This window comes from Taeniopygia guttata, chromosome 7 (genome assembly GCF_048771995.1).
Source record: "Taeniopygia guttata chromosome 7, bTaeGut7.mat, whole genome shotgun sequence".
Classification (NCBI taxonomy): Eukaryota; Metazoa; Chordata; class Aves; order Passeriformes; family Estrildidae; genus Taeniopygia; species Taeniopygia guttata.
The window spans coordinates 8,270,482-8,292,920 of NC_133032.1; the positions used below are offsets into that span (position 1 = coordinate 8,270,482).

Sequence of the window (22,439 nt, forward strand, 5' to 3'; positions counted from 1 at the left end):
GGGTATTTAGCCTGGAGAAAAGGGGGCTCAGGAGAGTTCTCTACAGCTACCTGAAAGGAGGTTGTAGCCAAGTGGGAGCCAGTCTCTCTTCTCAGATAACAAGCAATAGGACTCAAGGAAATGGACCCAAGTTGTGCCAGTGGAGTTTAGACTGGATATTAGGAAAAAAATTCTCAATGTAAAGGGTTGTCAAGCATTGGAACAGGCCATATGGAAAAGTGATGCAGTCACCATTCCTAGAGGTATTTTTGAAAAGTGTAGATGGAGCACTTAGGGACCTGGCTCAGTGGTGGACTGGTCAGTACTGGGTTAACAGATGGACTTGATGATCATAAAGGTCTCTTCCAATATAAATTATTCTGTAATAAAATTTTAAAATGTTTTAAAAAGAAATCGGATATATCAACAGGGAAGCCACTGCAAAGAGTGATGTTATGACAGGTCTGAGTCCAGTCAATAGTCTGACTCTCTTGGTTTGAGATTGTAAGTCAGATTTCCCCATTTATAGGACAAGAAGCCTTTAGGGTGCTCTGCAGTAAAAATAAAACAATAGACAGCAATAGTGCAGAGATGGAGAAATTATTTCTTGGTGTCTCGGGTTTGCCTACACATATATGTAAAAGCTATTACCTACGAGTAACACTGAACAAATAAACTTCAGATGTGTATTTTCCTTTAATACCATTTTGAATGGAAGTATGTCTATGTTGAGCAGCGTGGATGTTCTCATGAAAGGTCCTGGACCAGATTCCATTGAAGTCAGAAAGAGAAATCACATTCTATTCTCACTTTAACACCAGAGGCTATCTGTTGGAGTCTCAGACAAAAGCAGCTGAGAGAAAGCACTGGATGTAAGTGCACACAAGGTATCTTTCCTTTTCCTGAAAAGCTGAATATGGAAAAAGTAGCAGTGGGCAATGGGTTAATGAATCATAAACTAAATCTTGACACCTCCACTGAAAGAACAAATGAAGATTAATTCCTTTGGAGAATCATGATTTTCATTAAATTTATGAACTTCAGGATCAATAAATTCTAATCTCTAATGTCTCTACATTATTCCAAAGCTTCTTGATGGGATAAAGCTCTTATAGCAAGGCAGTGAAGTGATTACATTAGATAAATTGGGAATGGGACAATGATCTCCTGCAAACCAGCTACAGCAGGGCTCTTGTGGACTGGATTATCCTCTGGATGCACAAAAGGGGTCAGTAACAGGTAAATTAAATGATGGGCTGCCAGAGAAGTTAATAACTATTAACTCCCATATCAGATGCAAAGTCCTCTAAAGGAGCAGCCTGGTGCATTCATTAGGTACTTGACTTCTTTCCAAAATCCTCAACAGAGACAGTGTCACCACATGGTCAAAAGAAGGGCAAAAGTGTGTGTGTGTGTGGGGGGAGATTGGCGTAGATCACTTCGGCAGCTGCATTCCTCTGAAAATCCTGAAACCCAGTAATTAACTGCAAACCTCTCGAGCCTTTTCAAACTGAATTTTGCTGCACTGCTGTCTGCAGCAGTTCAGGAAACCCCCACACTTCCTAGAAACTGTGATGTGGACAGCCCCCTGTGCAGGAACTGTCTCAGGATGGAACTACAGAAGGTTATTTACAAAGATTCCCCAGAAACTCAGGGCAAAGATTGTGCAAATGAAGAGAAACAATCCATCGTTTTGCTAATCTGGGTGAAATGTGAGTTAATTACTCATATCAACCCTCTTATCCTCTACAGTTGAAAATGACTGCTGAAACCCTGGCTTTTTTTCCCTTCCTTTTGCCTTATTTCTACCTCAACAAAAATAAAGGACTGCTGCAATGTGTGTCCATTTATGCACTTTAGGAGCTTGATCCTGCCTCAACAGAAACCATTAAAAGACTTTATGTATAAGTCAAAACTCTTGAACTGATAGCTGTAGCTCTTAATAGTTTATTCTGTCATTTTCTTGGGTGCTGCTGTTTTTGCATGGCCTTGCCTTATAAAAAAAGGGATCTCACCTAAACTCCTTCAGACTAGCTGAGCAGAGAGATCTGCATGAAACTGAGCTGAGCCTGAGCGCCTGGAGAGGCAGTAACAGCAGGCAAGGGGCAGGATGGAGCTGTACAAACCTCTCTGCTAATGCAAAGGATTGACTCTGCAATCAGTGCTACGTGAGAGGATTGGAAATGGAGAGACAGTTTCTACTCCAGAACTATGGGTAAGTCTTGCTCAGTCCTCAGATAATAAACTTCTGTGGTGATAATGAAAACTTTCTATTTAAAAGCAGCTGGAGAAAATAGGAAATAACCAGGGAAAAGGGATGATAATGACAAAGAGAGCATCGTGCTTTGCAGCAGCACACCATATTTGGGGCATTAAACCTCAAATATACTGAAAGCCTTATCTTGGACACAGCAATACAGTGAAATAGCATGTCTGTGTTGGCAGGGATATGAGAGTTTTTCTGTTCTTGTAGCTGCATAGCTTTTGAAGCAGGAAAATAATGTGAATTTGCTTGAGCATTGCACGGAAGGAAAGGTTCAGAAGGAAAGCTATTCTATATCAAATAAGGCTTCTTGCAACACTTTGTGTTTCCTCTAGCAGTGCCTCATTTAATCACTGCCCACAGCCAGCTTCAATTGCTTCAAGAGGGATTTGCCTGCTGGATAAAAGCAGTGGCCCACCTAATCCTGCTCTCTGTTTCTAACAGTGACTGGCTTCCTCAGAGAAGAGAGGGGAGATCTCCCCCATAGGCAGGTACAGGAATACTTTCCCCAGGGAGCTGGTAAGATCACAGCCAGAGGTTATATGAATGCCGGCAAGGTGAATATAAATATAATTAAAAAGACATCGTGATTATCAAAGTAGATAGATGGAAGAATGTTAACTTAGGGATGGTGTGAGGAAGAAGATATGGAGGGAAAGAGCAATACTGGAGAAACACTTCTCCTACCAGGAGGCATTTTAGTAGTGTGAATACTCCCTTTAACATTGTTCTCAGCACAACAGATGGTAAATCATCAGCAGAACGTGAAGAAATCAAATAACCTTCACAGCTCAATTGAGGCTGTGTCTATCGTATTTGGCTTTTACTAAGTAGTGGAAATTAACAGTGCCAGGGTGTTCTCATACTTAATTTCCTTCTCCTTTTTCTCCTCTGTGCAGGTCCTCACTACAGGTAAATGAATTTCACTCAAGTGGGTGTCACTACCTAGAGGAGACGGAAAGATCAAGGCACTGTGTTAAATGGAATTACTTGAGAGGACAAGGTAAAAGGAAAACACAAGTATATTATTTGTAGATAAACAAATTACTGAGACCTGAAAATGTCTGCAGTTTGTTTGGATTGCTCTTGAGCCTATCATCTGTGAGCAGCACAGGCTAAAGACTGGGAGCAATCTTGGTTTCAGTGAGAAACTCCTGGTTCAGTGCACACCCTGGATCAGGTTTTCTGTTCACATGTGGCAGGGGGATCTCATGTGTCTTGCTTTATCTAAGGTCATGGTAGTCTCCCTTTATTCCTATTGTGTTGGTGCACGACTGAAACGTGGTCCACAAAATGAATGGTTTTTATTTTTGAATGTTTGGCTCAACACCAGTTGAATTTTTATTGGCTCTTCCTATATGACATGAAAGTCCAAGAATAATCTATAAAGCCCCCTAAATAATCAGGCATACTATTTTTAGGTCTCTTGTATTTTTATAACAGGAATGCCAAATCTACATGTACTTTAAACTTGACTTGATGGGATTTATGTTTACATCTGAATTTAATTTTTTCTATATTGTGAGGTACCCTGAAGCTATTTTGAAAGAAACCACCACGACTGTACAACAATCATCACATATGGCTGGAAGGCAGACCAAAGACCATAGTTCCTCCTTCTCCCAGTGTCAGAATGTATACTGATAGTGTTCCTGCAAGCTGCCTCTTACACTTTCAAGAATGAGCACTCCCTGCTCTTCTTTGGGGAATCCACTCCATGACAGTGCATTCCTTACTTTTATAAACATTTCCCTAACATCTGAAATCCCACTAGAGTCCCTGTGCCTAATGTTTCCTCCTGGCTAGACACCACTGAAGACACAGGGATGTAGATGGAATTAGGCTGTCTGGAGATGTCTCTGTACAGTCAGAATTATCTTACAAAACAGCTCAAAAACTCAAATAGATCAATGGGCTTTTTAATGGTAATTTACATGCATAGAGACTGTGCTGTCTGGACATAGAGGATATAAGTCCAGATTCAATGTCTTGTTGTGAACTCTGGGAGCAGCTCAAATTGCATCTTATGTGACCACATAACAATATTTGGAGTATTCTATATGGAGGTTAATATATGAGCAACTCTGGCTCCACACATAATTAAAATTAAGTGCATTTTAAAGTGATTATTTGCCCTACAATGAATGTTTATTTCAGGCAGAGAAAAATGCCCTGAAATCCAACCCTTCTCTGTGTAGATTCTTAGCACTTCCTATTGCCATTCTATGGTTTTCTTTACTGGCTGGGTATAAGATAAGCTGGGTTCCAAAAGGTATGGGAAATGCTATATCCATAGTTTGTTTTTGGTGTTTCAAGAAAGCCTATTAGTACCACTGCCACTAATAGTGAAAAGTCAGATGCTGTCCCAAGGAAAATCTCAGAAGCTGGCTTGGAGATGGAAGGCATGAGGGGGAAACCCAGGGAGAAGCACATGGTTCAGTGTTCTCCATGGTTCGGTGTTTTCACATGGTTCAGCTGTGTTCTCCAGGCTTCAGAAACAACTTTTTGAATATTCATTTCAGCCCACCCCCATTTCTTCTCCTCTAAGCTTGAGCAGTTCACATGCATTTCAGGCTTGTGCTAGAAATTCAGCTGGGGAAAGGTTTTCCAAGCCAAATAGCCACCACGCTTCAAGAGTTTAAAGAACAATTTCAGAATATGTGACTCTTTCTAATCGAAGGTTTTCATGCTCTTTAAGCCAGGGATACTCAAACATTCCATTAAATAAATGAAGGTCCCATCATATCCCCTTCTGTACTTTAAGCCCTGAATCTAACTGCCTCATTTCTGATCTGACTGTGAACCTTTCAAACGCACCTACAGCAGTCACTGCATCATTTGTTGGCATTATTAAAAGAATCTTCTCAAAATAGAAAAGCAAGCAATGGGGCATCGTGTTTCATAGAACTGATCTTTATCTCAGAGATTTTACAAACCAATTTTCTTCATGCATTCTCTACTCCATTGGGGCCTTTTATGTCAGGCATTCACTAGAATAACAGTGCATTTCCATTTGTATCTCTTTTGTTGCACATAAAATCTCAATTAACATTCCAATTCACCATCAGCCTGTACCTATTTAATGAACTTTTATCCACTTCCATGTTCCTTAAGTTTAATTAACTAAAACAGAGCAAGCATCTTGGCATTATTAAATGCTTCTGGAAGAAATATATTCTTTCCTTGAAAGTTTTTATCAAAAGTCAGAAGCAAAAATATCTGAGTTCAGTTTGGATATTCTAGTAACTTAAACATTGCTTTGCAGTTTGGTATGGAACTCAGTAAAGCATTATACCATAGCTTTAAGTTCCAGTTAAATTCCTTAACTGGATTTTAATCCATGTAACATTTTCAACATATGGTGCTGAATCCCAGAGGAAAATTCCATTCAAGCATATCTCTTTAACAAGAATGATAACAGAAGAAATGATTCAGAAATATTAGTGGGGGATTTGTAGGAACCTCCTCTAAATGCAATGACTGAATCTTATGTGACTATTCTGCCTTTCAGCTCAAAAAATGAGATAAATATACAATTTTTTTTTCACTCAGCCTATGCACAGCTTTATTTTCAGCAAAAAGGGAAGTTTGTAATTAAAAAAAATCGTATTTTGAGTCAGATTTTGGTGTGATAACGCATTTTCTGAACATTTTGCCAAGAGTTCATCATTCTGTGTGTTGGTTCAATCTACCATGACCACCTGCAAAGCTCCAGCTGGTATTGAGAGACCTCAGGGAGACAGCACTTCTCTGAAGGCTCACTTGTGTCTGCTACAATGCAGCATTTTGACTGGCACTGGTCCCTGCTTTATGGATATGAACTTATTTTCTACTTTCATCTTCCTTAAGATCCAACTCTTCACCCAGTGCTCTGCAGTCACAATATTTATGCTGAAGTGCCCCAGAAAATGTAAGTGCCTATCCCAAGAGGATAATTTCTATCAACCCCCTGTTACAATCACTCTATATGGGAAGATTCCTTCAGAGAGTTTTCCAGAGGAATAACTTTTTTTAAAGACGGTGACGTTCCTTCTGGAGGAGGGACCATTTCTCTTCACAGTTATTGCAAGAAGGTTTGGCCAACTCATTAAAAAGGCAGGATCTCTCACTGGCAGAGGGTTTGTGGAGCTGCATAAGATGTCTTGCACCTCAGACAGGTCAGGACAGGAACAAAAGGGCAGCTATTGAAGTTTTCTTGTGAGGTATTGGTAGAAGTGTCCAAGCAACAGCTAATGATGGGAGAGTGGCACTGGCAGGAGTGGTAGGAAAGCACAGCTGTTCTACTGAGTCTCTTATATGGCAATAACTTTCCATTTTGCATTTTATTTTTGCAACAGGAGCTTTCCCAGGGTTTTCTGTTCTCCCTGCTCTAAATCCATTTCTTATGGTACAAGGCCATAATTGAACATGAAATAGGCTTGAAGCCACATAGATAGAGATATTTTTTTTAATATACCCTTGGAATTTTTTGTAATTTCTTTTGTCACTCACTTTATTTTTTCCCATTTTACCCGAAAACCCAAACAAACAAACAAAACCACAAAGAACAGAAAAAAAATATAAAAAAATAAAAGGTAGTAATAAGAAATGCCCAATCACTACTTTCACAAAGGAAAACGTGATTTATCTCTTGGATTCAGTGTCTGGAATCTGTGGGATGTGCCCTGGAAAGACAATTTGCTGTTTGTTGTGTCTCTGGTTCCTGTCCCAGTGGTAGCTGCAGTTAATTGGCAGTACTCTTCTGTAGATGGGTTGACATTTTCAAAGCTGCTCAGTAGGAATTAGGTGCCTAAAACTTCCAGCAGTTTCCAGTTCTGCAAATAAACATACAAGTTGTTTTTAAATTTACTTCTTTTAGAAGCACATGACACTGTGCTTATGTTCTTTTCTCTTGAAGAACTTCTGCAGCCAGCATGCTACAGAAATCTGAGAAAAAAGGGAAGATATTTACACCTCTGGCAGCGAAAGAGAAGATGCCTTTTGCTGTGATTTATAGAAACCGACATTAATCTCTATTGCTTTATACTATACTCGCAATAAACAGCTTTGGAGATTGATTAAAGACTTCTTGTGCAGCTTTCACTCAATTTCAACAGTTCTTCTTGCTCCATAAACTCAAAAGAAATAGAGATTATGCCTTAAACAAAACCCACAATATCCATGTCTAGGAGCATTTACTATTTTCAGTGCTTTGAATTGAAAGTTATATACGTGTATATGTGCATGTGTTAATTCCAAACTTTTTTTACAGAGTTTCTTCCGCAATAAATGTAACAACAAAACTGGCTAAATACACATTTCTGTATCTCTCTTCTTTCCTTCTTTTTCCCTATTCCTTTGCCCCAAGCTTGATTGTTGATAATGGACTTATTACCCATTGCATGTGTTTTAGGAAAACACATATGAAAGAAAAAGCATGACAGAGAGACAGAAAACTTTCTCCAGCCTCAGCAACATTTTTTCCACCTCCAAATGCAGCACTTTGGTAAGTGCTTTGGTACTTTGGTACTTACTATGCCAACATCACTGGTTACAGTATAATTTTTAGAAGTGTTTATTTCCATATATGCCTTGTGTTCACTATTACTGACTCCTTCATTTTCTTCAGCCACACAACCTGCTCCTGACTCCTGCAATCCATTTAATTCCATGTCTGTCTCGTGTCTTGTCTCCTCCTGGCCAAATTCAATTTAGTTTTACACTTCAGCACTCTTCTCTTTTTTGTTATCACAAACACCGTCTTCCACTTCTTTGGCTCTACATGACAATAGTTTTCAGCTTTGATCCTACCTTTTTAGCTCCTATCCACACTTCTCAAATCCCTACTTTGCAGTTTTCTAGTGCAGTCTTGTCACATGCACCTGGATAACTTTAATCCTTTCTTTTCTGGCCTTTTACCTGCAGCTCTTTGATCCATTTAATGAAAAGGTACAATGATGAATATGCAGTTCCTGGCTGGGATGTTAATCTATTCACATCCTCCTCCTCCTTCCTGTCACACTTCTCCTGACTCATCTCATCTCATTGACAGTCCCTGTCCCAGCCCCCTGAAGGTGCTCAGAGACTCTGCACCACCGACTCACAGATTTGTGACCCTATTGATCTGATCAGATGCTCCCCCCTCAAGCACGAGTGCTATGCTAGGCTTCCTGCAATCCCACACGGCTCTTTAAACACCCCTATAGCCCCTGAGAGGAGCATTCCCTTCCTGAGCCGATATATGGCTATATCCATTTCATTTCTTCTCTTAAATCTGCTTCTGTCTTTCACCAACCCCAGATTAGCCAAGCTGGCTAGAGAAATTCCAGCCTAGTTGCATTACTGCCCTCACTAAATTAACTGCCCCATTAAAATGCTACCTTGTCACTAGTTTCATGATACTGACTACCCTGCAAACTCTTGACAGCTGGTTATTGCTGTCTGGACTTGCCTAGAATAGATTTTAGTGCTGATAAAAATAATAACCAGAACAAAACAGAAGGAGTAAAATTCAAAGTTGAAGCAAAGGAAGTCTAAAATTTTATATTCAGCCAGCCATAATGTTTGAAGAAATATACGAGTTTTAATCCACACCTGGACTTTATCTCCATAAAATAAAATAAGTAAAAATTTAACGTTTGAATAGTTTTTTTGAGTAAAAATTTAACGTTTGAATAACCTTGACTGTTGGAGAATAACCAAGTGTTGGATAAGGTGTTGGCAAGTTTCAGGTTAGGATTCCTCTAGAGCAAATCACTAATAAGTAAAAGTAAATCTGAGTTCTATATCTTGAATGTTCTTCTCCTAGCTTTTTTGAAATGGAACGCTGTTGGAGTTAGGAATTTATGAGTCTATTGTAAGAAAGATCAGTGTGATGATGTCCCTTGAGCAGGGGTAAAATTGAAAAAAACAGCTACTCTTTGAACTGACTTTTGTATGAAGTATCTACTGCTGTTCTTCCTCACCTGACTTCTTTCTGAAGGACAGTATACAGCAGAAAAATCTCTCTTGTTACATGTCTGCTGACCAGCTTCCCTCTTACATAGGTGGCACAGGTGGGCTGATGCTGCTCTGAGCAGCTGCATCAACTCCTTTGATGTGTAACAAACCCAGAGAAGAACATTTGTGTTACCACTATCGACTTCTGCTGCTGGATGGGTCCCTAGAGCTGGATGCAACAAATATCATGATCATGCTTGTGAAGCTGCTCCATTACATAAAGGTAGTCAAGAGCTATGTTTCTATCTATTAAATATTAAAACCACAAGTAAGTTAATAAGAAAAACTCCCAGTTTTGATCAGGCAGTTGTGAAATACAAGGATACTGTAGTTGAAAGCAACAGGAGGCAGCATTCCCAGCACTACTTTGTGGACACATTGGAACAAAGCCTTTTCCATTGGGCTTTTCAAAGCAACCTATTCTATTAGATGTGATCCATGTTCTTGGTTTTAAGCAAAAATAAAACACTGCAGAAAGAGAATACATGAATAAAAGGGCAAGTAGGATCCACCTCCACTCCAGAGCAAGCCCAGACAAAGGAAGTTGAAGGCAGTTTGCACATGAGCTTTCCAGGGACATGAGTGACAGCTTGCATGGGTGAGCACAGTGCCTGTGTCCTGGTCATACCTGGAAAAGGACATTTGCTAATTAAATAACCTCCCATTGCACACAGCTCTGTTTGATTATTATCAATGTGCTAATTTTGTCATTAGGAAAAATAAACAGCACATCTTTGCCACCTGCCAGATTGTGCACATTCAGATTGGTCCTTTCTGGCTGCACTGGCTGCCTGGCAGGTGGGCTCCCAGTTGGCACTTCTCCCTCCAGCTTGCTCTCTTCCAAAACAGGAGCCAGGGTCATGCAGCTGCAGCAAATTGGGTTACAGTTATCCAATAAAGCCCTAGTTAAAGGGTAACCATCTAGAAAGATGCTGGCAAGGTTGATGAGTTTGGATGAACTTGCATGAGTGGGGAAGAGCATGGACAATGTCCAGGTTTTGCAGTTTATTTACAATGAAAGTGTATGGACCAGATTCCTGAAGTGGAACAAATCTGTTCTCTTCATTATTTTAGTGGTTCTCTGTAAGAAACACCCCCTGGGCACTTCAGCCCTGCCACAGAATGAAGTGTAGCTGAGTAGATAAAGCTTGAGCTTAGATCTCCAGAGATCAGGGCTTTGTTTCTGACCCCTTGTGTGATCCCAGCCTGAGCAGTGCTGGTTGCTGGTTGTGCTGTGTGGTACCAAGGCTCACGGCCCACTTGGCTGGGCACTGTGTAAGCCTCATTAAAAGGGTCCCCTGCCCAAATGGGGAGGGGAAAATGAACCTACAGTGATTTCTGTGCTGCTGTGTGTGCAAGCTCTGTGAGTCACACTTTGTGTGGTGCAGGAAGGCTGGCTGTGCTATTTGTGGCGCAGCACATCCTGTCCTACACTCAATCTGGATTGTCCTCAGGCACCAGACACTTGGTTCTTGAGGCAGCTGCATCTTTCCATTTGAGTACCTCACTTGGAGTCACACGAAGGGCTAAAGTAACAATTCCAAGTAGGCACCTGAAGTAATACACTTCTCCCCCTGGTGAATGCAAATAATTAACATTAATTAGAGCTGTGCACATGCATTAGGAGCAGACTTCAGCACTCCAGGGAAATTTTATTTTCAATTAAGTGAAAAAATACTTTAAAGTCTGAGAGCTCTGAAAACAAAGGGCACTTCTGTGCCAAGATACCCGACTCTCTTTTAACCAAGTCTGCTCAGAAATTGAAGACAAGGGCATCCCATCTAGATGGTGTTTCCCACCGAGGCAGATCTTTAAGCAGCATTAATTAGTCTTGCTAGAGCTTACAGTTATGGATAAATGACCAAGGACACCAATGGTTTCAGTGGCTGATAAAATGCTGGGAGATAAACTCTTTCAGGTACGGAAAACTAAATTGTGTTAAGTTTGTGCTCCTAGAAGTTCTCCCTAGTGCAACAGTATAAATTCATAAATTATCTACCACACCAAGTCCTGCATCTACAGACTAGGAAATAACTGAACAGGTCATGTTTCTAGCCTGAACTCAGCTCCTAGAGCTTTTGCAGTTTGATAGGCTCTTCTTGTCTTCTTTTATTTCTCTGAGCATCTGCCTGTTTGGCAAGCAGGATGGATGAGCCTCAGAGGACATTCAGATGTTTGATGTTTCTTCTTAGCTTTGTCATTCAGCATGTGGCCCTCTGCATTATTTACTGTGGCTTCACTGGAGCTCTTAAGGCCAAATCTTTCTCTTCCTTGTGGACTGTTTCATAATGTTCATGCTGTACAAGCTTCTTCCAGAAAATCTGGTGTTCCCAAGGCAGTGGGGAGGGACTTGGATTGCTTGTTTACATTGTATCCTGAGCATCATTTATCTTCCTCATAAAGAGCCATAGCCCATTTCAGCTGAGCCTGGGCCATCCCAGACTCTGCTCCTGGTTAACCCGGTTGTATTCTTGGAAGAGGGACAGAATAATGGCCAGGCAAACGATGAAAACTCTATTGGTCAGAAGTAAAACAAACCTTTCCCAATGGATACAAGGCTTCATTTTGGGAGTGGGATGAACTTGAAAACAAATTAAACAGAAATTATAATCTGTCAACAGCACTGTTTTACATTAAGACAGTGTTGGGAGAGAGGATTTCCAGATGCCTGGGAAAGTCTCTGCTTAAGATGGTGCCCTTATTTCATCTTCTTTGTCTCACAGCAATTCCTCTGCAGCACTCAGTCAAGGAGACACTTCACAGAAAAAGGCACTTGTTAGAGCCAGGATGTGCTGTGAGCAAGGCTGGCCAGCTCAGGGCGGGAGCACCTCATACGGAACATCTTTGCAGCGATGGAGGGAAGAATTGGGTATTTTCTGCTTTCATTTACTCCAAGTGGGAAGGAGTGTGAGGCCTGAGCGTGGCTGGGCGGGTTGCACAGGCTGGGCGGGGGTGCCAGGGGTGGCTGTCCCTCCTGCCTGGCTGGCAGCGGTGCCACACGCCCGCGGAGCTGGCGCGTCACATCCCGCCTGAGCTGGCAGCCGCCAACACAGATGGGCAGCGGTGCTGCTGGCCAGGGCACATCACATCCCCACGCTGCAAAACCTCACAAACGGCGTTGGCAGTAACGAGGGCTGCGGCTGCTGAAGATTTTCTCTCATTATTTGCAGTTCATGGTGTTGGTAAGGTTATTTTCAAGCCAAGCAGTTTTTCAACAATGTATGTTTATGTAGATCTCATTTAAAACAGTAGGTTGTCACATGCTTTATATTCATGGAAACTTCAGAGAACAGTTTTTAAAGCCCATGCAATCTGGATTTAATTTGCATTTTAATTAATATTTCAAATTAATTCCTTGGCCTCATTTATTTATTTATTTATTTATTTATTTGAGCTTTCAAGAGCAAAGACTCCATCAAAGTCTTGAAATAAGAAAGACTGGGAGTTCTTTAAGTGCAGCTTTTGTTTGGTTGTATTGTCCAAGACATCTCTGACTAATTATTGATATTAAATGGAATTAGATACTCTGTAGCTTAGGCTCAATCTTGTGATTTGCTTTATGACAGATGCTGCAGCAAACTCCCTTTGCAAGAAAGAGGAAAAAGTATTGATATTATCTGTTAGAGGGACATAGTTTAAAATGAAGTTTTAGATACACGAAATTGAAAAAAATCTCAGTCTTGTAGAAAGACATGTAGTTTACATGTAGATCTTGTGGTAACAATGGAGGCTACATTTCAGGGAAACATTTAAACACATGCTTAGCTTTTTGTTGCATGAAGTGCTTAAACATAATTCAGATTAGACATTGCTTATCTTTCAGAAGTTAAACAAAACAAACTAAAAGTTAAGTTAAATTCTGTTCAAGCAATTGAAATTTCAAATATGTTTGAAATTAATTGCAAGAAAATTGATTTGTTAGATGTTAACAGCATCTAATAATACTCTGGGTCAATAATGGGATCTTTATAAAGGGAACATTAAAGTTGTGTTTGTTGGCTCTATACCTGCTATAGATGGTGAAACAGCGGATAAGAATGTGGTGATACACAGCATAGCTGCCTTTATGAATTCAGTGCAGAAATAATAGCACTGAACTCTAACAGTGCTTATTGCCTGAAAATTTTTGGGCAAATAAGCATGAAATTAACAATTAAGGAAATTAACCTTACTACCTTCTCATCAGAGTCAAAGAAACTGAGGCAGGAGACAAGACATCAACTGTTTTCAAATCAGCAGCCACCTAGCAGTAAAGCTGGAAGGAAGACATCCCCCAGTTCAGCACTGGTGAGCACATCCCTGGCAGAAAGTCAGTCCCTCTTTGTTGGGGGAGCTGCAGGGTGATGAACAAACAGCTGAGTTCTCCCTGGAGTCGGTGTAGGAAGATCTGGGGGTACAAAAAAGTGTCTTCTTTTCATGCAGATGGAGATTTCCAGCACTTACGGCTACTGCCAAATACACCAGGTGCCATGAAACATTTTCCTTGTGGTATTTGGGATTAGGATTTTAGTGAAGTTATTTTTCATTATTTGGCTTTTTGACACCTTTGGCTTTCCACACTTAAATCTATTTATGAAGAGCACCAAACTTTCATCTGTTTTCTGATTTTCAAAATTAATTCATAACCCTCTGCTTCAGCCTCTAGGCTTCATATTCTGAGAATGCCACAATGCAGATGTGTAACTCTTAGAATAATCCACCATAAATTAAGTGTTAAGAAATATATTCAAGTACCATAGACTTTGTTTTTGCAAAGCTGATTATGCTCTACTCAGCTTTAAACTCTTTTCCTGACCAAAACAAACCAAAATTGGTCTCCAGAAGATTTAATTTGTTCATCTCTTTTTTACAGTCAAAGAATCAAGCTTGCTGTTCTGTGTTCAGTATTCTCTGTTAAAATCTTCTGAGAACACTGGCAGGTAGCTGACTCTGCCAAGCACATCCCAACACCCTCAAAGTGTGAATACTTTCAGGGATGGTGATGAAGAACAGGACTCCAACTTATTTTTATAATCAATTTTACCAACAAAGCACAAAATTCAGGCTTCTGTAATTGGAAGAGATTCTGTATTATAAAGGAAATTATAAAGAAATTATGACAACAAGAGATGTTACCCTGAAATCAATTGTGCTGTATTCATGCCAGGTTTTTCGCTTGCTTCTTTTTCTTTCCCCCACGCCCCCTAGTCATCACTGTTACTCATTCCAGCTGATACTCACCAGAATCTTATAGCAATCTACCTTGAGAAAAAGCAGAATTAGTGAAAATGAGGAAACATGAACTTCTGCCTTGGAACAATGGGCAAAATACTTCCAGTAGTTACCAGCAGCAAAACGCTGGGCAGGGCAGAGTGAGGCTGGGAACTATTTCAGTTTGTGATGTTGCCTGGAGGCATTTCCAGCATGAAAACTCTTCTTTTCAACCTTATACTAAATAACAAATATTAGGAGGCAATGGATTGGGATTGGGAGAGTCTAGACAGAGGAGAATTACATTTTCCACCAGCTTCTCCTGAAGCTTTCAGTCTGTTTCTGTTTCTCCTGTCTGCAGCTGTTAAATGGGAATCTGAAGGAACAGCCATTGCCTTTCTTACCACTTATAGTCAGTTCTTTGGCATATTGCATGAAGTTAAAAACTCCCAACATCTTCACCCTCCAACTACATGGGGGTGGTAAAATTGAATCCAACCACAGTCACCAGAAAATACTTCCAAATTAGGACACTTTTAAACTTTGTGAAAATCACAAAGATGTTAAAGAATACATTCACATGCACAAAAATATTTTTGATTTTGTTAACGACACAGAATGAAATGTGTTCAGAACACTTCCTGTGTTCTGAAAATAATCAGATTATTATCTGATTCTGAAATTGCACAAATAGATTCTTGGCAGGCAATTATATTTTCCCATACAGTTTTTTTTAATCTTCATGTTTCTCCAACATGTCACTCATTTTTCATATTCATTTATAGTTAAATGTAAACAAAGTGCCATAAATTAATTCCACGTGTAGTTAATTTTTCTGATAAAATATGGATGAATGACTACATTGTCTTCATTCATTTCAATTAAGTGGCTTTGATTAGTTTTAAAATCCCAGTGAAAAAAGACATGCTTTCCTTCAGGTCACATGTAAATGGAGGCATTGCATAAAGACCTACCACAAACACAGTCTGAATGACATCTAGGTTGTTCTAATCTGTCTGATAAATGTGAAACAGAATGGTAGTTTAGTTTGTTTTAGAGGACATGATCATGCCAAAATATGGTGTAGGGCAAGAAGACAGTGAAGCGTGGTACTTACAGAAAGATGGTGAAGAGGTCATAATCATCTCCTATGAAGGGAAGAACCAGAGGACAGAGAAATTTTAAAGCTGGACTCAGGCAAGCAAGAGAAGGACAGAAATATGGTTGATTAAGTTGTGTGCATGACCATGAATTTCAAAGTGACACAGTGTCAAAGATGAGTTTTAAATAAAGAATAATGGTGATAAAAAAATAATTAATTTTAGAGAGCTTACACTGACCTTAATATGGTAGCAACATGGTTTGAGAGTCTTTCTTTGCCTTCTAGTTTCTGGATACATTTAAATATGTATTGTTAAATATGTATTGTTATATTAAATATATATTGCTGTTATAGTGCAATAAAAATCTTACTGACTTTTGTGTTTGGACATCTATTGTTACTGGAGTACAGTAGCCTTTAGACACACTTAGTGAATCTAACTTCATAGTGACAGGCATAGTATGATTATTAAGCCTTGACATTTAAGAGACTTGGCATTATTTTTTGGTGAGTGTTGCAGTGAAATTATTGGGTGTTGTTGTCTTTTATTTTTGCCCTCTAAACTGGAGAAAAGTGTTCATTCTATCTCTCCTTTTTCCAGTTTTAATGTAATTTACAAAGTGCTTAATCAACATGCCTATGCAAATCAGCCATCTTCTCAGCAAACAGTTCCTGCAATTGCAAATGTTTCTCCCAGGACTTCACCAGTTAAAGCTTAGTTGAAATAGGTCCCCTTGGGTATGTGGCTTTCTAGCACAGAGTGATAAAATGTTCTTCCTTTTGTGCTGCACCAGTTCTGAAGGATTACCATTGTGAGCTTTTTTCCTTTTAAATGCTCGAATTCCATCCAAAAGATGGCTCTGCAAATAATATAAATATGTAACTCATGTTAGTCTATTTTTTTGTGTGAGCAAGTTCACTTCCAGTTTAAAAAGTCCCTTATCTCTTACAAATGAAACTAAATAAATCTTCTAGCAAGGTGCCACTAACATTGCTGATCTTGTGCTGAGAAATGTTTGTTATGGTGGCATCTGCAATACATATTTGGGGGATTTTCTTAAAAAGAAATTAAGGAGTTTCCAAGGAACTTTCTCATCAGGGCTAAACACTGACTGTCCTGAGGTCAGGGAGGGAGTGAAGAAGGAGGACTGAACTGAGGGTAGTCAGCTCAGCATTATTCTGTCAGTGTTGTGGGCCAGGGAAACCCACCCAGGCCATTGTAACAATAGTGGCTTTATGTCATTGATTCTAACTATAGACATAGTTGCTTTATTTCTATGACTATACTGTTATTAATAATTTGTTATTGTTATTGTTAATTGTTGTTATGAATTTAAGACGTGGCTACTGTGAAAACATGAGCTGTGCAAAAGAGGAGCTATTCCAAGTTTGTTTTCCATGTGATGGAAGCACAGCAGCATTCTCTTGTACAGGAGGCTGGTCAAAGCTTTGCTCCTTTAATTTCACTGATTTTGCCTCTGAAGTGGAGGCTCCTAATTATTATCCTTAAAGGAAGTGCTGCCAGGAAGGATTCACTTTGGAGATGTCTTGCTTTATTGGCAAGGCAACTAAACCTGACAGCGAAGGCTGCCAAGAGGAGAGTGGTGTGATTTTACTGAGTAGGAAGGGATGACAGGAGGAGTCCACTGTGCATAATGTTGCCTGGGAAAGGCCATGAGAGAGTGATGCTCACATAAAGGAGAGGATTTGTGGTGGAAAGCAAGAAAAGATCAACAAGGAGGTGAAGGGCATGGAGGGGGGGTGAGGGTGGGGATGGCAGCACAGCAAGAGCAGTTATGAAAGAGAGGAGGCTGATCTGATTATGCAAAAGAGACTGCTCCAGTGCTTTTTTATTCTATTCTGTCTTAAAAATTACTGAAAATTCCATATGTGGGATTTTCTTCAGGCTACCAGCAAAAGCCTTAGCCAGCTTCGTTTGTTTGCAGCAGTTGTACCATCTATTCTAGCCTAAATTCTATATATGTTACCATATCTAACACCCAAAGACAGTTGGGTGGTGGGAAAAGGAGAGGCAAAGATGTAAAAAAAAAAGACACAATTCTATGGATATAACAAGCATAAGAGATAAAATTGTGGTGAGTGAGTGAAGAGAGAAGGATTTTGGAAAAAGAATACTTAAAACTGTGAAGAAGAGTGACCATTACTACCCTACACTTTCAGGAAATTTTTTCAGGTAAAGGGCTATGAGTGAAAGTTCATCTAAACTATGCTAGTCTTCACAGCAGAAGAGAGAAATTAATCTATTTGGTCAAAAAGTAAGGTATTTTGCTATTCTAGTTAATGCTTCATTAAAGAAATAGTATTTCCAAAATTATCAAAGTCATAAGGAGCTCTACCAAGTATTAAATGCTTCTTATTAAATGCACTTCAGTAAAATGAGAGCAGAATTTAAATGCAATGTGTATCAGCTTTCATGACTGTAATACCAGAGTAGATAAGGCTCTTACCCTTGCAACTCTTCTATTTCACAGCAGGGCAACTGAGGCATGGAGAGACAATGTCTTAGGTCTTTCAGATCTTAACTTCCCCTGAAAACAGCAGGTGTTCAATTCTGCAACACGTCAAAGACACTGGTATTAAATTAGTCGTTGAAGATCAGACAGAAAAAAACCCATGAGGAAATAAAGACTTTAGGCTGGAAGCCTCAAGTCCTAGGTTACTACCTTAAACACTAGAGCATTCAGGTCTCCTACTGAAGCTGAACTAAAGTTTCAGGTGTTGTGCCTGCTCTCAGTTTAGATTTTTCAACAAACATGATTTCTAAAGTGTAATTACAGGGGAAGAACCTTTGCTCTGTAGCATCAGTGGAATTCAATATCCTTTGATAGGATTGTTCATCTGTAACTGATGTCAAAATGTGGTTCTCTCTCAGATATATTTTACTTTGGCTTAATTAAAATGTTCCTTCACTATCAGCATAGAAGCAATTTTATACAAAACCATTTATGTGTGTATTTACTCATCTTGCAAAAAAATGGATCAAACAGTCAGTAATGGTGATATAAATGCATACTATTTTTTTTTTCTTATAATGAATACATGCATAAAAATTACTGGCATTTTCTGTAAAATAGGGCAGTGAGGGGACTGAGAAACAGCTTGATGGAAAAGCAAATGCTCAGCAGGCAGTTTAAGAATGTAGGTATTTGTTAATCTTCATGTATATTATAAAATATTCAGGCCAAAGGAACACATGTGAAATTTGAAAACTAGAGGACTGTCAGACAAGGTCCAGTAGTTTCAGCAAGAAGAAAATTGAAAAATTTTATAGAAAGAACCACATTATAATTAACTACTCAGAAGCTGTGAGAAGAGACAATATTAGCCAAGTAACATATTTCAAAGGAGCTAAAAGGAGAACTGATAATTCTGATGATGTGTTGACACTCAGTGCTTTGATTTGTTGGAACAGCATTAGCAGTTTCCATCTTACTTATTTCCAGAACTGACCCATTCATTTTACAAAAACATCACTATTACAGCTAGAAAAGCTTCCCCTCCCCCTGCCCCAATTCCTTTAAAGTGTGAAAGGAAGTGGTTTTTTTTTGGAGCACCCATGAGCCAGGCCCTGGAACAATTTCTCAGTTTACATTACCATGAATTCAGAGGGGCTGGCAAAGAGCTCCTGAAGGACAGGCTCTGTGCCAATGGGCTTAAATGTTACAATATATTTCCACTGGAGAAATAGCAACCAATAATAAATATGCCAGAGGGCAGGGGGCTCTTTCATATATCCTAGCTGGATTAGGAACCTTCTGAATTTTCATCAGGCTTGCAGTTATTTCGCTTTTTACGTACTTGAGAAGAGTTTCCCCAATACCCTTCAGAGATGCTATTTCTCCTCTCCGGATGTTATCTTGAAATTATGACTAAGCAAGAAAAGTGCACAGGGAAAACCCACTTCTTCCTCTCTGAGTATTTTGTACAGTCAAATTCCCACTCAGGATTTTTGGAGCACTTTCAGACAGCTTGTTAGTTCTTACCACTGAAGTCTTTTGCAGCACTGAAGGTATATTTCATTCTGTAGGATGGAGCAGAATGATGAGAACAGCTCTGCCAGCCTGGTCTGGTGTCTGAGGGGAGCAGGGGTGGGTGGGCTGATGACATTGCTTTGGGCAAGGGAAATGAGCTCAGCTGCTGGATAGTAAACTGCAACTGAGGCGAGGGCAAAGTACATTTCCTTAACCAACAGCAGGATCTTAAGTGTGGAAGAGGGGAAAACTATGTTTTCCCACCTGCTCTTCTGGTCCAAGATCCACTGAGGTTTATGGAGTAATTTTCTGAAGTCAACAAGGTCACTACCATATTGTTTTGCATCTCCTGTTTCAGTGTCAGAGTCCAGAGCATCCCTCTGGCTGCCTTGGGTGACTTGAGCCCCTGGCAAAGAGCTCAGGAACCTTGGCAGCAAATAAAAACCACCTGTGGCTTTGATTTTAGCCCATGGGAAAGACTGATGACCTTATATGAGGAATTACAAGCAAAAAAGGTTTGAGTAGTGTAATAGAGAAATTGACACAGGGTGGAAAAGTAGAATTTTGGGATTTTTTAGAATGAAATTCAGGGGTACAAGATGAAGGAATCTGGGCATGCCCTAGCTTCTTCTTCCTTCTTCTTGTCCTCCATGTCTTCATGTGATGGTGATGTTTTTCTATTGGTTTAGGACAGGGACACATTGTCCAACGTAGATTTTAGGTATTGGTACGGGAACTGTAGACATGGTACACGTCATTTTGGGTCTATAATGTGGGAGCCACCTGGGATGGGAAGGAGATTGCCATGGCTGCTGTGCTAGCTGGACCTCAGCAGGTCAGAGAGAAACTATTCTAGATAAGAAAAAATAAACAACCTTGAAAACTTGGCTTCACGCATTCCAGACCTTTTCTTCAGTGGCCAGGCCAGGAAAAAAAGGACTTTCACACTGTTGGGGTCTTGCCAAGTGACCGTGACAGTTCAGTGGCTTGTGCTGGCAAGGACGGCAGCCCCAGTACAGGGCTGCTCAGCTTTTGGAGAAAAAGCTTCTCAGGATGTTTCAGTCAAGGAGCTTAAGCAGAACTTCCATCCAGCAGCAAGGCTGAAGGACTGCTGCCTCCTCACAGACCCTCTGAACTGGGATAAGCTCCCCAAAAACTCGTGGCAGGGGCACCTTTCCATGGGACAGGGGAAATAAGAATGTGGTGGTGGGGGATCTCTGCAGGGACAAGGCATCCTCCTTGGTGGCAGCTCACTCTTTGCTTTCTTTCTGCTCCCTTAATCTTGTGTATAGGGTTGTGGTGCTGAAGAAACACCAGCACCAGAAACAGAAGGTCAGAGGGAGCTGAGCCACCAGGGAGCTTAAACTAACCACTTAAGGAAATGAGATGTGAAGCCCTTCAGCCTTCTTCAGCTTTCTAGTAAAGCTGAGCAAAATAAATACTGATAATAACAACAGTAAACCCTCCATACTGAGAGTATTTCCCGGTTTACAGTCTTCACAAGCAGAAATGCCCTTAAAGCCTCTTGGCTGAGATTTATTTAATCTCAGTTTCTGATGTAAATTTGCACTTGGTGACCTGGCAGCAATCAAGGAAAAGAGGCGCTAACTGGGAAAAGATCCTGCTTCTCTTTGTTTAAACGTTCAACTTGGGCTGCGAAATTGCATTTGTAAGGGAAGAATAAACTCTGAATCCCTTCAGCAGAAATGGATTTCACATATTTAGTGGATGCCTCAAGGCAATTTCTTTTCTTAATGGGATCAGAGCACAGCTTTAATTTTTCACATTTTATAAGGCTTTTCCTTTGAATTACTTTTTATGTGGTTCCTCTGTTAATGGATCCTTCACACTGAGGCATGAGTAGGAGAAAAAATCTTTAGAGAAGAAAAAAGTAGAATCATACTGGGAAAAAGTCACATAATACATTGGAGATCAGAGGCAATAAAACTATCTGCTATATTTTAGATGATAAATGCTGGTCTCATCTCCTTTGAATTTTGTAGACATTAAAATATTAAGCCAAATCTTTGTTTTTTAAAGGAATGTTTTACTAGTTCGATAGATTCACAGGAATTATTTGGGCACAATATTAAATTGTCCCTGGGAACTCTGACAATTCTGATATGTTAAAATGTCATGTTCCTAGGCAGGAATAGTGACCTCACCTGAACAAAAAAGCAGTGTTCGCAGACTCTTTGCTTAAAATAAGACAGAAAAAGATGAAACAGTCTTCAGAGAGTTTTAAGGTGTCCACTTTCTAACATCAGAGCACTTAGGGTGGATAGCAAAGGCAGAGAAGGATAATTTTTGTTTTCTATAAGATTATGCACAGCAGTGAATTTAATATAACCCGTGGAAAAAGCCCCTACTTATTACTGAAATCATTAGTCTTTCTGGGTTTTGCCACTGGCATTTTAAAATACTGGTGCCATTTGATCTCAGTAGGTTTGTTTCTTTTAATGCAGCTGAGGAGTGATATTACAAATAACAAGAATATAGACAGCTCAGTTATAATAATGAGGGACATTTCTGAGATGACAAACATACCTTTTGTTTTCCTTAGATCCTAATTTGCCTTAAAAAAAAATGTGCAGAAGTCCCATTATTGATCTGGAATCCAAAAGAGTTAGTTTTGAGTCACTATAATTGGCAAAGGCTTTTACAGCTCATTAACTGCAAGATTATGTGGCACAATTCATTAAAATTCTGTTTCACTGAATGCATTTGTAAACACCTTCTGAGAAGTTTATCACTCTTTGCATAATGCTGAGCTTTCTTTCAGCAGATACATTTCTCTGCTGCTGTTTACTGATATAGGAGTAAGTTATGGTAAAAAAGTCCTATCTTCTCACAGCAAAGGGAAGGAAAAGGAATTGGGTGGACTCTGAAGCGTTACAGATATTAATTAAACATTGCTATACTATTTCCATTAGAC

The 22,439-nt window shown here is 39.8% G+C and overlaps 1 long non-coding RNA gene across 1 annotated transcript; it reads right to left on the reverse strand.

The window, feature by feature from the left end:
• Window positions 1-15,451: 15,451 nt before the first annotated feature.
• Window positions 15,452-19,613, reverse strand: LOC140684517 (uncharacterized). Its single transcript, XR_012056894.1, has 3 exons — window positions 19,517-19,613; window positions 17,981-18,084; window positions 15,452-15,558 (listed from the first exon to the last, which is right to left on the reverse strand). It is a non-coding gene; the product is annotated as an uncharacterized lncRNA (long non-coding RNA).
• Window positions 19,614-22,439: the final 2,826 nt, after the last annotated feature.